Source organism: Jaculus jaculus, chromosome 2 (assembly GCF_020740685.1).
Source record: "Jaculus jaculus isolate mJacJac1 chromosome 2, mJacJac1.mat.Y.cur, whole genome shotgun sequence".
NCBI classification, from domain to species: domain Eukaryota; kingdom Metazoa; phylum Chordata; class Mammalia; order Rodentia; family Dipodidae; genus Jaculus; species Jaculus jaculus.
Genome location: NC_059103.1, coordinates 165,484,974 through 165,499,104, shown reverse-complemented (window position 1 = coordinate 165,499,104; position 14,131 = coordinate 165,484,974).

Below are 14,131 nucleotides of genomic sequence, written 5' to 3'. Positions count from 1 at the left end.
ATGATTACAAAATATATCCCATGGTGAAGTTTTAAAATAACACAAAACCATATAAGATACATTCCTTATATATCTTTTGGACATTATAAATATTTTTTAAATTTTGTTTTGATTTATTGAGGTGGGGGGGTGCAGATCAAGGGTAAGAATGGGAGCACCAGGGCCTCCAGCCACTGCAAATGAGCTCCAGACACATGTGCCACCTTGTGTATCTGGCTTACGCGGGTCCTGTGGAGTGGAACCTGGGTCCTTGGACTTCTCAAGGAAGTGCCTTAACCACTAAGCCATCTCTCCAGCGCCTGTTATAAATATTTTATTTATCATTTACAAGTGTGTGTGTGTATGGGTATGACAGGGCCTCCTGTCACTGTTAAAATACACCAGAAGGTTGCACCAATGTTGGCATCCAGTTTATGTGAGTGACCTCAGAATTGAACCTAGACCAGCTGGTTTTGAAAGCACATGTCTTAAACCACTGAGCTATTTTCCTAGTCTCTATTTGGATTTTTTTTTTTTTTTTTTTTTTGAGACATGCTTTCACTATGTAGCCCTGGCTGGCCTAGAATTTGTTATGTAGAGCAGGCTGTTTTCAAACTTGTGGCAATCCTCTTGCCTCTGCCTCCCACATGGCAAGATTACAGGCATACCTGGCTTAAATATTTAAATTGTTTTCGAAAGTAAAGAGCTGGAGAAATGGCTCAGCAGTTAGATCTGCTTCCTGTGCAAGCATGAGGGACTTAAGGAGGCCTGAGACGACCTGAGTTCAAATCTCCAGATCCCAGATCAAACAGTTGTGTGTGGTCATGCACACCTGTAACCCCAGGCCTGTAGTGGAGTAGAGACCCGGGAAGCTCTAGAAACAGTAAAAAGAAACTGCAGCTCAAAAACAAAGCCAGGCAGAAGAGCGATGGCATAGGACACCCAACTTTCCATTCCAGCCGCTGCACGCGAGTGTGTGGGCACCACAAGGGCACATACGCATGTGCATAGCACACACACATTACACACACAAGCCAACGATGCACAAGCCCTACAAAGGAGAAATACTGAAGGTGGGAAATTATTTGTTTCTATTTTCTAAACTAATGGTTAAGCCAATCAAAATATCTTGGGCAATAAGAGAAATGTATCATTTTACACAACATGAAGTTCCAAATGTGGAGTGGCATATAAATAGATGTATAATGACATGATCAAGAAATAAAGCACTGCCCATCACCTCTGAGATCCTTAGCACCATGGCTTTCCACCCCAGCTTGTATCTTGACCCCAACAGAGCTGCCATAGTTTCAGAGGTCACACTGTCTGTATTCAAAATCAGAAGTTCTTTCTTTTTTTTTTTTTTTTTTTATTTTTCCAGATAGGCTCTCACTCTAGTCCAGATGGACCTGGAATTCACTATGTAGTCTCAGGGTGGTGATCCTCCTACCTCCCTAGTGTTGAGATTAAAGGAGCGTACCACCCCACCACACCCAGAAAGTTCTTCTTGAGAGTCCTTTTTTTTTTTTTAAAGTATTTATTTATATGAGAGAGGGAACAAGGGGAGAGAGAGAGAGAGAGAATAGGCGCACCAGGACCTCCAGCCAATGCAAACGAACACCAGTCGCATGGGTCACCTTGTGCATCAGGTTTATGTGGGTACGGGGAAATCGAACCAAGGTCCTTTGGCTTTGCAGGCAAGCACCTTAACCACTAAACCATCCTTCAGCCCGAGAGTCTTTTTATAGTAGAGAGGAAAAACGCTCCAGAACTTCCCCAGGAGGTTTCCCTTCTGGTCTCTTTGGCTGCAGTTGGATCACAAGGTCACGCCCTTGTTGCAAGATCAGCCAGTAAATGATTATCTAGTATTTCCAGCTTTCAGAGGAGGAGGTGGCTCTACCAGTAAGGAAAACACATGAGAAGTGGCATGTAGGTAACATGAGGAAGTAGGCAACCAGACAGGTCTGTCTGCTAACAGAACCTCTGTTCCATGATGTCACCTTCAAGATTCACCTTTCCATCATAAACACCATTGTAAAACCACACCCCCAGGTCACTGTGTACCTGCCTCCCTCTCGCCTTGGTACATGCAGTTCCCTCAGCGAGGGCTTCTGTCCCTCTTTGCCTTGTTTATAGACCCAGAATCCACTCTCAGAGGTAGCATTCGAACACCACTTATCCAATAAAGCCTTCCAAATAACTGTGGCTGAACTTTGCAACTTTTCCCTTTGCTCTACCCTAACACATGGGTCCTGCACAGGCTGCTGGGTAAGTCCAGTGAGCTGCCCTCTGAGCTGTGCAACGAATGTAGGAAAGCACCTCCCCTCGCCTGGCACAGTCCTGGGCAGGGGCGAAGTGACGCCAAACATGCTCACAGCCTGCTGCCTGCCCACAGCATCTTCGCCGTCCAGGGGATCTCCCCCAAATCACACAGTTACTTGACAGGGAGTCAGTTATCTCTCCAGTGATTGGAATGAATGTTTTAACTCTCGAAATCTTTAAGCACTGGTCTGGATGGATGGATTTTTGTTGTTGTTGTTGTTGTTGTTGTTGTTGGTCTAAGGTAGGGTCTCACTCCAGCCCAGGCTGACTTGCAACTCACTCTGTAGCCTCAGCCCCCTTCCTTAGCCTCCCAATTGCGGAGACTCAAGGTATGCACAACCACACCAGGCCCTCTATGGAGTTTTAAAGTGGTTTTCGAAATGAGCAAAATGTTAATAATTGTTGAATTTAAGTAATGGGCACTTGGACATTCATTATACTTTTCTACATTTGTGTATGTTTAAGAAATCTAAAAATGAATTGGCACGAAGCCAGGTGCTGTGGTGCCGGCCTTTAATCCCAGCACTAGGGAGGCAGAGGTAAGAGGATTGCCATGAGTTTGAGTCCACCCTGAGAGTATATAGAGAATTCCAGGTCAGCCTGGGCTAGGAAAAGACTCTACCTTCAGGGGAAAAAATGAATTAGGAGGCTGGAGGGATGGCTTGGCAGTTAATGTGCTTGCCTGCAAAGCCAAAGGACCCAGGTTCCATTCCCCAGGACCCACATAAACCAGATCATAAGGTGATGCATGTGTCTGGAGTTTGTTTGCAGAGGCTAGAGACCCCCGTACGCACATTCTCTCCCAAACAACCCCCCACCCGCCTCTTTTAATTTCTCTCTCTCTCTGTCTCTCTCAGATAAATAAAAATAAGAATATATTTTTAAGATTTATTTGAGACAAAGAGAAAGGGAGAGAGAGACAGACAGGCAGAGAGAGGGAGAGAGAATGGGTGCAACCAGAGCCTCCAGCCATGGCAAATGAACTCCAGACGCATGGGCCACCATGTGCATCTGGCTTAAGTGGAACCTGGAGAACCGAACCTGCATCCTTAGGCTTCGTAGGCATGTGCCTTAACCACTAAGCCATCTCTCCAGCTCAAAATAAGAATATTTTTTTAAATGGGGGCTAGAGAGATGGCTTAGTGGCTAAGGCGTTTGTTTGCCTAAGAACCCATGGTAGGAAATTGACTCTTTGTATTGTCTTCAATTACTTGCTTACCTTCAAACCAATCACAAGGCAGAAGAGATATACTGTCCTGGTTCTAGCAATGGCCCTCTTGAGCACAGGGCTCTAGCCCCACATACTTCATGGGTAGTTGAGGGGTAGAGGAGGGCAGATCCTTGAGTGCAGAAGTTGCCCTTTGCAAGGAGTGGTATGAGGGAGATGCCAATGCTCAAAGGAGCTGACTGAGAAAGGAGAGATTGGAATGGGAAGAAATAGAAGAAAACTGACATGTTTAACTGTGCTTTCATGAATCAAACATGAAGTTTCATGGACACGTGTTCATGTCCATTCTCCCTTTTTTTCCAACAATAGCACCTTTTGTTTATTTGATCTTCTACCCCAAGAAGTTGGACTTCTTCGCTGGCCCATGTCATCTGAAGCAGGGTTATCTCTCATTCTCGCTCTGCCATTATTCTTTTTGCTACCCTCACTGAGAGCTTCTGAGATATTCTCCTCTCTCTGCCTTCCCTCATCCTGTCAGAATGCTGAAATTATAGAAACCCTATAAGGTTTCTGGCTTTTTGTTTTGTTTTGTGTTTTTTTTTTTTTTTCAAGGTAGGGTCTCACTCTAGCCCAGGCTGACCTGGAATTCACTATGTAGTCTCAGGGTGGCCTCTAACTCACAGAGATCCTCCTACCTCTGCCTCCCTAGTGTTGGGATTAAAGGCGTGTGCCACCATGCCTGGCAACTTCTAGCCTTTTATGTGGGGACTGAGGGACAATTCTGATACTCAAGCTTGAGTGACCAACATTTGATCCACTGAGCCATCTCTCCAGCCTGTCTCTAATCTGTTTTAGACATCCTGTGGCATATATTCTTCACACACTAAATGTAATACTTCCTTTGTTATTGACCAAAACACTTTTTATTTATATATTTATTTACTTTGGTTTTTCAAGGTAGGGTCTTGCTCTAGCCTAGGCTGACCTGAATTCATTATGTAGTCTCAGGGTGGCCTGGAACTCACAGCGATCTTCTTACCTCTGCCTTCTGAGGGCTGGAATTAAAGGCATGCACCACCATGCCCAGCCTCGAAACACTTTTTGTTTGTTTGTTTTTTCAAGGTAGGGTCTCACTTTAGCTCAGGCTGACCTGGAATTCATTCTGTAGTCTCAGGATGGCCTCAACTCACTGTGATCCTCCTACCTCTGCCTCCTGAGTTCTAAAACACTTTTTCTTTTAATGGAGGGAAAGATTATTTGAGAGAGAAAGAGAGAGATAGAGAGTAAATGGGTGCACCGGGGCCTCTTGCCACTACAAATGATCTCCAAATACATGTGCCACCTTGTGCATCTGGCTTTACATGGATACTGGGGGATCAAACCTGGGTCCTTAAGCTTTGCAGGCAAATGTCTTAACCGCTGAGCCATCTCTCCAGCCCTTGACCAAACATTTCATCTTGATAACTTCTTTGAGCCTTTCAAAAAGCAGGTTATTTATTTATTTATTTTTATTAGAGAGAGAGTGAGAGAGTAAGAGAATTAACACACCAGGACCTCCAGTCCTCCAGCCACTGTAATCGAACTCCAGACGCACCTTGTGCACATGTGCGACCTTGCACATTCATCACCTTGTGTATCTGGCTTACCCAAAATCTGGGGAGTTGAACGTGGGTCCTTAGGCTTCACAGGCAAGTGCTAAACCATCTCTCCAGCCCTGGGAAAGCAGGTTTTTAGGAGACCTTTCTGGCTGACACTCTCACAACTATTCTTTTCCTAATTTAGTGTTTGGAAAATAGCTGCAGTTTGCCAGAGGAGGCAGGCAAGGTAGGCATGACAGTATCAGAGAATAAATAACGTGGCTGGCTGGTTTCCTAAGCAGCCACACCTATCATTAATTTGCGAGTCAGAAGTTTTCACAGTACCGTCATGTGCCACTTAGCAATAGAGATGGGTTCTGCAAAACGCATCATTAGCAATTTTCTTCTCTGTGGAAGTAAGTGCATCACAGAGTGCTCACGCATACCTGGATGGTCAAGACAAAACACAAGGTGTATGAGGCTCCTGCTAAAATAAAACAGCATACTGTATTTGTTTGGTTGGTTTTTTATTTATTGAGAGCAAGTCTCATTATATAGTCCTGGGTAGCCCAGAACTCACTAATGTAGACCAGGCTAGCCTTGAACTTATGGTGGTCCTTCTGCTCAACCTATTTAAGTATGGAGATTATAGCCATGTACTTCCATGCTCAACTTGGCATGATCTTATAAAGTCTTATAAGGTGGTTCCATGGTGCAATGGATAGCGCATTGGACTTCTAAAAAACGGTCTTATAATAAACTCTCTTTCTTTTTTATTTTTTGGCTTTTTGAGGTAGGGTTTCACTGTAGCCCAGACTAAACTGGAATTCACTATGTATTCTCAGGGTGGCCTGGAACTCATGGCAATCCTCCTACCTCTGCCTCCTGAGTGCTGGGATTAAAGGCATGCATCACCACACCTGGCTATAAACTTTCCTTTTTAATAAGTAGAAACACATTCTAAAACACTGTTTTAAAAGTATACTATAGGGCTGGGTCTGGTGGTACACACCTTTAATTCCAGCACTGGGAAGGCAGAGGTAGGAGCATCACCATGAGTTCAAGGCTACCCTAAGTGAATCCCAAGTCAGCCTAGGCTACAGAGTGAATTCCAGGTCCGCCAGGACTAGAGTGAGACCCTGCCTCAAAAACACAAGAGTAAAAAAAGAGTGTTGTCCGGCATAGTGGTTTTAATTCCAGCTCTTATGAGGCAGAGGTAGGAGGATCACTGTGAATTTTGTGGCCATCCTGAGACTACAGAGTGAATTCCAGGTCAGCCTGAGTTAGATAGAGTGAGATCCTACCTCGAAAAATGAAAAGAAAGAAAGCAAAAAGGAGGGGCTGGAGGGATGGCTTAGTGATTAAGGCATTTGCCTACAAAGCCAAAGGACTCAGGTTCAATTCCCCAGGACCCACATTAGCCAGATGCACAAGGGTGCACATGTGTCTGGAGTTTGTTTGCAGTGGCTGGAGGCCCTGGCTTGCCCATTCTCTCTCTCTCCCCCTCTTTCTCTGTCAAATGAATATAAATAAAATATTTTTTTTTTCCTGGTTTTGTTTTTTGAAGTAGGGTCTCGCTCTATCCCAGGCTGACCTGAAATTCACTATGTAGTCTCAGGGTGGCCTCGAACTCACGGCGATCCTCCTACCTCTGCCTCCTGAGTGCTGGGATTAAAGGCATGCGCCACCAACCCCAGCAATAAAATATTTTTTAAAAAAGGAAAAAAGGAGGCTGGGAAGATCCTCAACTTTCTTCTGCCCTCCCTCCCTACTGTTCTCTCTCTCAACCATTATGTAGCCCAGACTGGCCTCAACTTCAATAATAATCCTGTCAAAGCCTCCCAAGTGGAGTGCTAAGTACAGGCATATACCACCATGCCCAGGTTTTGTCTCTGTTTTGTTGTTGTTGTTTTTTTGTTTTTGCTAAGAAAGTCTTATTCATTTTGATTTTTTATTTATTTATTTGAGAGAGAGAGAAGAGAAAGAGAGAGAATGGGTACACCAGGGCCTCTAACCATTGCAAAGGAACTCCAGACATATGCACCACCTTATCACCTGCCTTACATGAGTACTAGGGAATCAAACCTGGGTCCTTAGGCTTTGCAGGCAAGCTCCCTAACCCCTAAGCAATCTCTCCAGCTCCTCTTGTTGTTTTTGTTGTTGTTGTTGTTTTGATTTTTGTATTGAGAATTCAATTCAGGGCCTTGTGCAAGCTAAACAGTGCTCCACCACTGAGCTACATCCCCAGCCCTCTACCTTGACTATTTTTTAGGGCTAGGGCCATCTTAACTCCTGCCCTGGAGTCTCCAAGAAGTCAGCTATGTCCACTATCTCCTATCATCTTTTCTGACCCTGGAGTTGTAGATCTGGGCAGGGCCATCAAAGACCCAACTGTGTGGCCAATTGTCATCTTGCAGTTGGACAAGCAAAACTTCTGTGATACTTTTAGTCTCTGGCTACATTTACAACTTTTGAGACTATTGTTTACTCTTGCAGATCAGTTTTTCAAATTTTACTTAGATGCAAATTCCCCAAGGACAAAACTTTCTAAATTATCTTTGTACTCCTAAGATGAAAGCTTAGCCAGGGTGCTGCAGGAAAGAACGGTGGCAGTCTTCCTGTGTGACTGAGAGAACACGGCAATGGGCTTCCTTCCTCATAAAGAGGTCTCCTCTTCCTAGATTTCATTCCGTAGCCCAGGCTGGCCTAGAATCTTGGCAGTCCTACCTCAGCCTCTTCGTTGCTGAGATTAAAGAGGTGAGCCACTGTGCCTGGCTCTGGTTCATTTATTATTTATTTATCTACAGACAGAGTCTATTATAGCCCATGCTGGCCTCAAATTTGCTATGTATAATAGCCCAAGCTACTCTTGAACTCTTGATTTTCTTTTTTTCTACTCTCTTCTTTTTGTTTCTTTTTTTCATTTTTGGTGTTTTGAGGTAGAGTTTCAATCTAGCCCAGGCTGACCTGGAACTCACTATGTAGTCTCAGGGTGGCCTCAAACTCATGATGATCCTCCTACCTCTGCCTCCCAAGTGCTGGGACTAAAGGCATGCACCACCACACCCAGCTAGTCTCTTCTTAAAAAAAAAAAAAAAAAAAAAAAAAACATATTATTTTAGAGCTGGAGAGATAGCTTAGCAGTTAAGGCACTTGCCAGCAAAGCCAAAGAACCCAGGTTCAGTTTCCCCAGGACCCATGTAAAGCCAGACGTGCAAGATGGTGCATGCATCTGGAATTTGTTTGCAGTTGCTAGAGGTCCTGGCATACCAATTCTATTTCTATCTGCCTCTCTCTTTCTTTCTTTCTTTCTTTCTTTCTTTCTTTCTTTCTTTCTTTCTTTCTTTCTTTTTCCTTCTTTCCTTCCTTCCTCCCTTCCTTCCTTCTTTCCTTTCTCTCTCTTTCAAATAAATAATAAATAAACTTTTTAAAACAGAGAGCTGAGAGATGGCTTAGTGGTTAAGGCGCTTGACTGCAAAGCCAAAGGATTCATGTTCGATTCCTCAGGACTACATAAACCAGACGCACAAGGTGGCACATACATCTGGAGCTTATTTGCAAAGGCTGAAGGCCCTGGTATACCCATTCTCTCTCTCTCTTTCTCTCTCTCTCTCTCTCTCTCTCTCTCAAAATAAATAAATAAATAGCATTATTATTTTTTATTTATTTGAAAGAGAGTGAGTGAGTAAGGATGTACCAGGGCCTCTTGCCACTGAAAATGAACTCCAAAAGCATGTTTCATTTTGTTCATCTGGCTTTATATGAATACTGGGAAACCAAACCCAGACTGACAGGTTCTACAAGCAAATGCCTTTTACCATTGAGCCATCTTCTCATAGATGAGAATATATGATATGATGTCCAATTTATATACATGCTTTTGTTGTTGTTGTTTTGAGATAGGGTCTCATTCTAGCCCACTGGCACTCACTCTTAGTTTCCGCCTGGAACTCACAGCAGTCCTCCTACATCTGCCTCCCAAGTGCTTGGATTACAGGTGTGCACCACCAAGCCTGGCTATATTCATGCTTTTAAAAATAGTTTTATTTATTCATTAGAGAGAAAGAGAGAGAGAGAGAGAATGGGCATGCCAGAGCCTCTAGCCACTGCAAATGAACTCCAGACGCATGTACCACCATGTGCATCTGGCTTATGTGGGTTTTGGGGAATAAAACTTGGGTCCTAAACAAGGTATGGTGGCGCATTCCTTTAATCCCAGCACTCGGCAGAGGTAGGAGGACTGCGGTGAGTTCGAGGCCACTCTGAGAATACATAGTGAATTCCAGGTCAGCCTGGACCAGAGTGAGACCCTACCTCAAAAAAAAAAAAATCTTGGGTCCTTAGGTTTCACAAGCAAGTACCTTAACTACTAAGCCATCTCTCCAGCCCTTATATGCATGCTTTTAAAAAATTAACATGAGCCAGGCATGGTGGTGCATGCCTTTAATCCCAGCACTCAGGAGGCAGAGGTAGGAGGTTGCTATGAGTTCAAGGCCACCCTGAGACTATATAGTTAAAAAAATAAATAAATAAAAATAGGGGCTGGAGAGATGGCTTAACAGTTAAGCACTTGCCTATGAAGCTTAAGGATCCCGGTTAGAGGCTCGATTTCCCAGCACCCACGTTAGCCAGATGCAGAAGGGGGCGCACGTGTCTGGAGTTCGTTTGCAGTGGCTGGAGGCACTGGCACGCCCATTCTCTCTTCTCTCCCTATTTGCCTCTTTCTCTCTCTGTCACTATCAAATAAATAAACAAAAAAAAAACATAAATAAATAAATAAAAATAAAAAATTAACATGACACAGAAATTTTCCTGTGTTGCCATAAATTATTTCTAGATGTATATATGCATGTTTTGTGTGTGCACATACATGTATGTGCATTTATGTGGAGGCCAATGATCAACATCAAGAGTTTTCCACAATCACTCTTCCACCCTTTTTTTTTTTCAAGGTAGGGTCTCACTGTAATTCAGGCTGACCTGGAATTCACTATGTAGTCTCAGGGTGGCCTCGAACTCACAATGATCCTCCTACCTCTGGCCTCCGAGTACTGGGATTAAAGGCGTGTGTGCACCACCATACCTGGCTGAACCTAACTTTTTTTTTTCCAGATAGGATCTCACTCTAGCCCAGGCTGCCTTGGAATTCACTATGTAGCTCAAGGTGGTCTCAAACTCATGATGATCCTTCTACCTGTGTCTCCTCCTGAGGTGAAAGATGTGCGCCACCACGCCTCACCCAACCTCCTTATTCTTTGAAACAGGTTCTCTTGCTGAATCTAGAACTCACCAATCCAGCTAAGCTAGCTAGTCAGTGATCCTCAGGCACTCTCCTGAGACTACATAGTGAATTTCAGATCAGCTTGGGCTAGAGTTAGACCCTACCTTGTAAGAGAGAGGGTGGAAGGTCCAGCCCCACTAGGTCTCTTTCCTCACTCCACCCCCTCCAAAACCCACCATTGTCCACTTGCAGAAACTTTGCTACTTTACAAGGTACTCTCCCTGAAATCAAGGCCACATCGTGCATCTGGAATTCTTTTTCAGTGGCTAGAGGCCTTGGCGCACCTATTCTCTCTGTCTCTCCTCTCTCCCTCTCTCTCTGTCTCCCTTTGCTTGCAAATAAATAAATACAAACATTTTAACAAAAAGGAAAAAAGAGGGCTGGAGAGATGGCTTAGCGGTTAAGCGCTTGCCTGTGAAGCCTAAGGACCCCGGTTCGAGGCTCGGTTCCCCAGGTCCCACGTTAGCCAGATGCACAAGGGGGCGCACGCGTCTGGAGTTCGTTTGCAGAGGCTGGAAGCCCTGGCGCGCCCATTCTCTCTCTCTCCCTCTATCTGTCTTTCTCTCTGTGTCTGTTGCTCTCAAATAAATAAATAAATAAAAATTTTTTAAAAAAAGGAAAAAAGAAATCCATGTAAGTTGATAATGAGTTGAGTTAAACATCACATGCTGCCATTAGACCCCAGTCAGTTTGGTTTTTGTTTGGTTTTGTTGCTTGTTTGTTGTGATAGGTCTTAAGTAGCACAGACTGGCCTGGAACTCCTGATCCTCCTGCCTCCACTTCCCAAGTGCTGGGATTACTTGCCATAGTGACCGGCTTCAAATTCTTGATTTACTTTCCCAAATTTGTCCTACCACCCTAAATAGCACCCTGAACCTTAAGAATACTCGTACCAAAAGGCCTGCACTCATCTTTGGTCCTTTGTTCTATTTTAAATCACTAGAAAGTCCTAGCAAGTGCTTCTGGAACCCAATCACTTCTTCCCACTTCCACTGATCCACTCAATGTAACTTTCCACTATCTCTCACCAGCCCCAGCAGCAGAATCCCAGCTGGCAAGAGTTTACACTTGCTTTTCCCTGTATCTGGAATGTTCTTCCACAGGCACCTACATGTCTAGCTGCCCCACCTACATCAGAAGATACTCCAATGTCCTCCCATGGGAAAGGCCTTCTTTTCGGCTTTTTTTTTTTTTCTCTTCAGTGTTTATCACCACTGACATATGACTGTTCATTTATCATGTCTCCACTACCTAGAATATCTTCATGATACGCTCCCTCAGAGTGGTTCCCCATGATCCACACCTCCTGGTATTGGTGCCCTGGGGAATCTCCTCCTCTTGAGTGTGCACTGGACTCTGTGATGTACTTTAAAATAAGCAGAGGAGAGCAGAGGTATGGCACAGTTGTAGAACGCTCGCCGCGCATGAGCTAAACCCTGTGCTCAATCCCTAGCACTGCACAAACCAGGTGTGATGACACGTGTTTGCAATCCTAGCACTCTGAAGATGGACACAGGAGGATCAGAAATTCAAGGTCACCCTCAACCACATAGCAAGTTCAAAGCCAGCCTGGACTACATGAGATCCTGTTTCAAAAACAAAATAAAGCCAGGCGTGGTGGCACATGCCTTAAATCCCAGCACTTGGGAGGCAGAGGTAGGAGGATCACCAGGAGTTCAAAGCCACCCTGAGACTACATCGTGAATTCCAGATCATCTTGAGCTAGAGCGAGACCCTACCATTGAAAAGCCAAAAAAAAAAAAAAAAAAAAAATCCTACCTCAAAACCCTCCCCTAAAAAAATAATAAGCAATGGAGAGATGGCTCAGCAGTGCTTTCTTGTAAAGCCTGCCAGCCTGGGTTTGATTCCCTAGTACCCATGTAAAGCCAGATGCACAAAGTGGCATATATTTCTGGAGTTCATGTACAGCAGCAAAAGGCCCTAGTATGCCTATTCCTTCTCTCTCTTCCCCTCTACCTTCCAAATAATTTTTTTTTAAGGTAGGGTCTCACTCTAACTAAGCTGATCTACAATACTCTTTAGTCCTTGGCTGGCCTCAGACTCACAGCAATCCCCCCATCTCTGTTTCCTGAGTGCTGGGATTAAAGGTGTAATGCTACCACACCCAGCAAATAAATAAAAGTATTTTTCAAATACAAATAAAATGTGGAAAAAGCAATGGATGTCACTTTGGAGATTATAAGAATGCTTACTTCTCTTTTTCTTTTCTTTTTTTGGTTTGTCGAGGTAGGGTCTCACTCTAATCCAGGCTGACCTGCTGGAAATCACTGCGTAGTCTCAGGGTGGCTTTGAACTCAAGGTAATTCTCCTACCTCTGCCTCCTGGGATTAAAGGAGTGCATGGCCACGCCCTCCTCCCTGTACCCCCAGCCCCAGCCCCAACAGAGACACCACATCACAGTAAATTGATATCCTCCACCATAAGCCCTATAAGTGAGCTGTGGGGCAGATCCTCCCCTGCCTTGTGATGACTGGATCCCTCCCATGACCCCTGCCAACCCCTCATTCCTGATGGTAGCCTATTGAGAGACTCCAAATCAGAGGCACCCATCTAAGCCACACCCAGTTCCTGATCCATAGAAATTATGAAACAGTGTTTGTTGTGTCAAGCCTCTAAATTTGGGGATAATTTGCTATACAGCAATAGATGCCCAATCCAAGATCTAACAGGGCAGGATTCCTAGCTGTTTTATTCATAACGGAGTGCCTAGAAAAATGCTGGACATACAGTAGATTCTTAGGAGTAGTTTAGAATAAATGAATGAATTTCAGGAATCTTGCAAGAAAGATGGTCTGTTTTGCTCTGGATGACGTGTTATATGAGTCCTAGAACTGCTTTGACCATTTTATTATCATCTGTGAAACCAGCTGGTATATGGCACCTACACAGATAGGCGATCTGAGCCAAGGGCAAAGTTGCAAAGCCACAGCCTCAGTGAACACCCTGCCCTACTGCTCCTTAATATATATAAATATAATTTTTTTTTTGAGGCAGGGTCTCACTGTAGGCTGACCTGGAACCACTCTGTAGCCACAGGCTAGCCTCAAAACACCATTTTAATTATTTGTTACTTTAGCAAGGCTTAGTCTAATTTGGGATGAGTTTTCAAGAAATTCAAACAGCATCCTATATCATTTTCTTGATATCTTTCTCTCCTTCTTTCTGTGTCTCTCCAAATCTTTATCCATTTCTTTACACTGTCTACACTTTCTGACAGAGTTGATAGGCCTACCCAGTCTCCAGACAGGTCTCGTTGGCACAGCGAGAAGTCTAGGTAAACAACCACATTCCCAGCCTCTCTGAAACATGAGTCTAAGTTCTGGCCAGTGTAAGCAGAGGCTATGTGATGAGTCCTCTGAAGGAAGACTTCCTTAAAAGAAAAGGCTCACTTGGCTGGCAGAGACTTCCTTTCTTTGACCGCTGCCACTTTCCTGTTGCCTAGCAGATGAGGGCAGGGGCTGGGAAGGTAAGTGAATTAGTAAAGAAGAAAAAGCACTAGAGCCTGAGTTCAATCCCCAGCGTACAATTAAAATGCTAGCGAGGGAGGCGTCCATCTGTAATCTCAGTGCTGAGGAGGTGGAGACAGGAGGATTCCTGGAGCCCGCTGGCCAGCCAGTCTAGCTTAGTTGGTGCCGCTCCAGGCCAAGGCGAGATCAAAAGGAGGGGTACAGCGTGCCTGGAGATGCCATGAGGTGGTTCTGTGGCTTGCATGCTGCGTGCACAAACGTGTAGAATGCCCCGATCCTGTTCCTTGTCTTCTTTGCGATATGTGCTGTACCACAG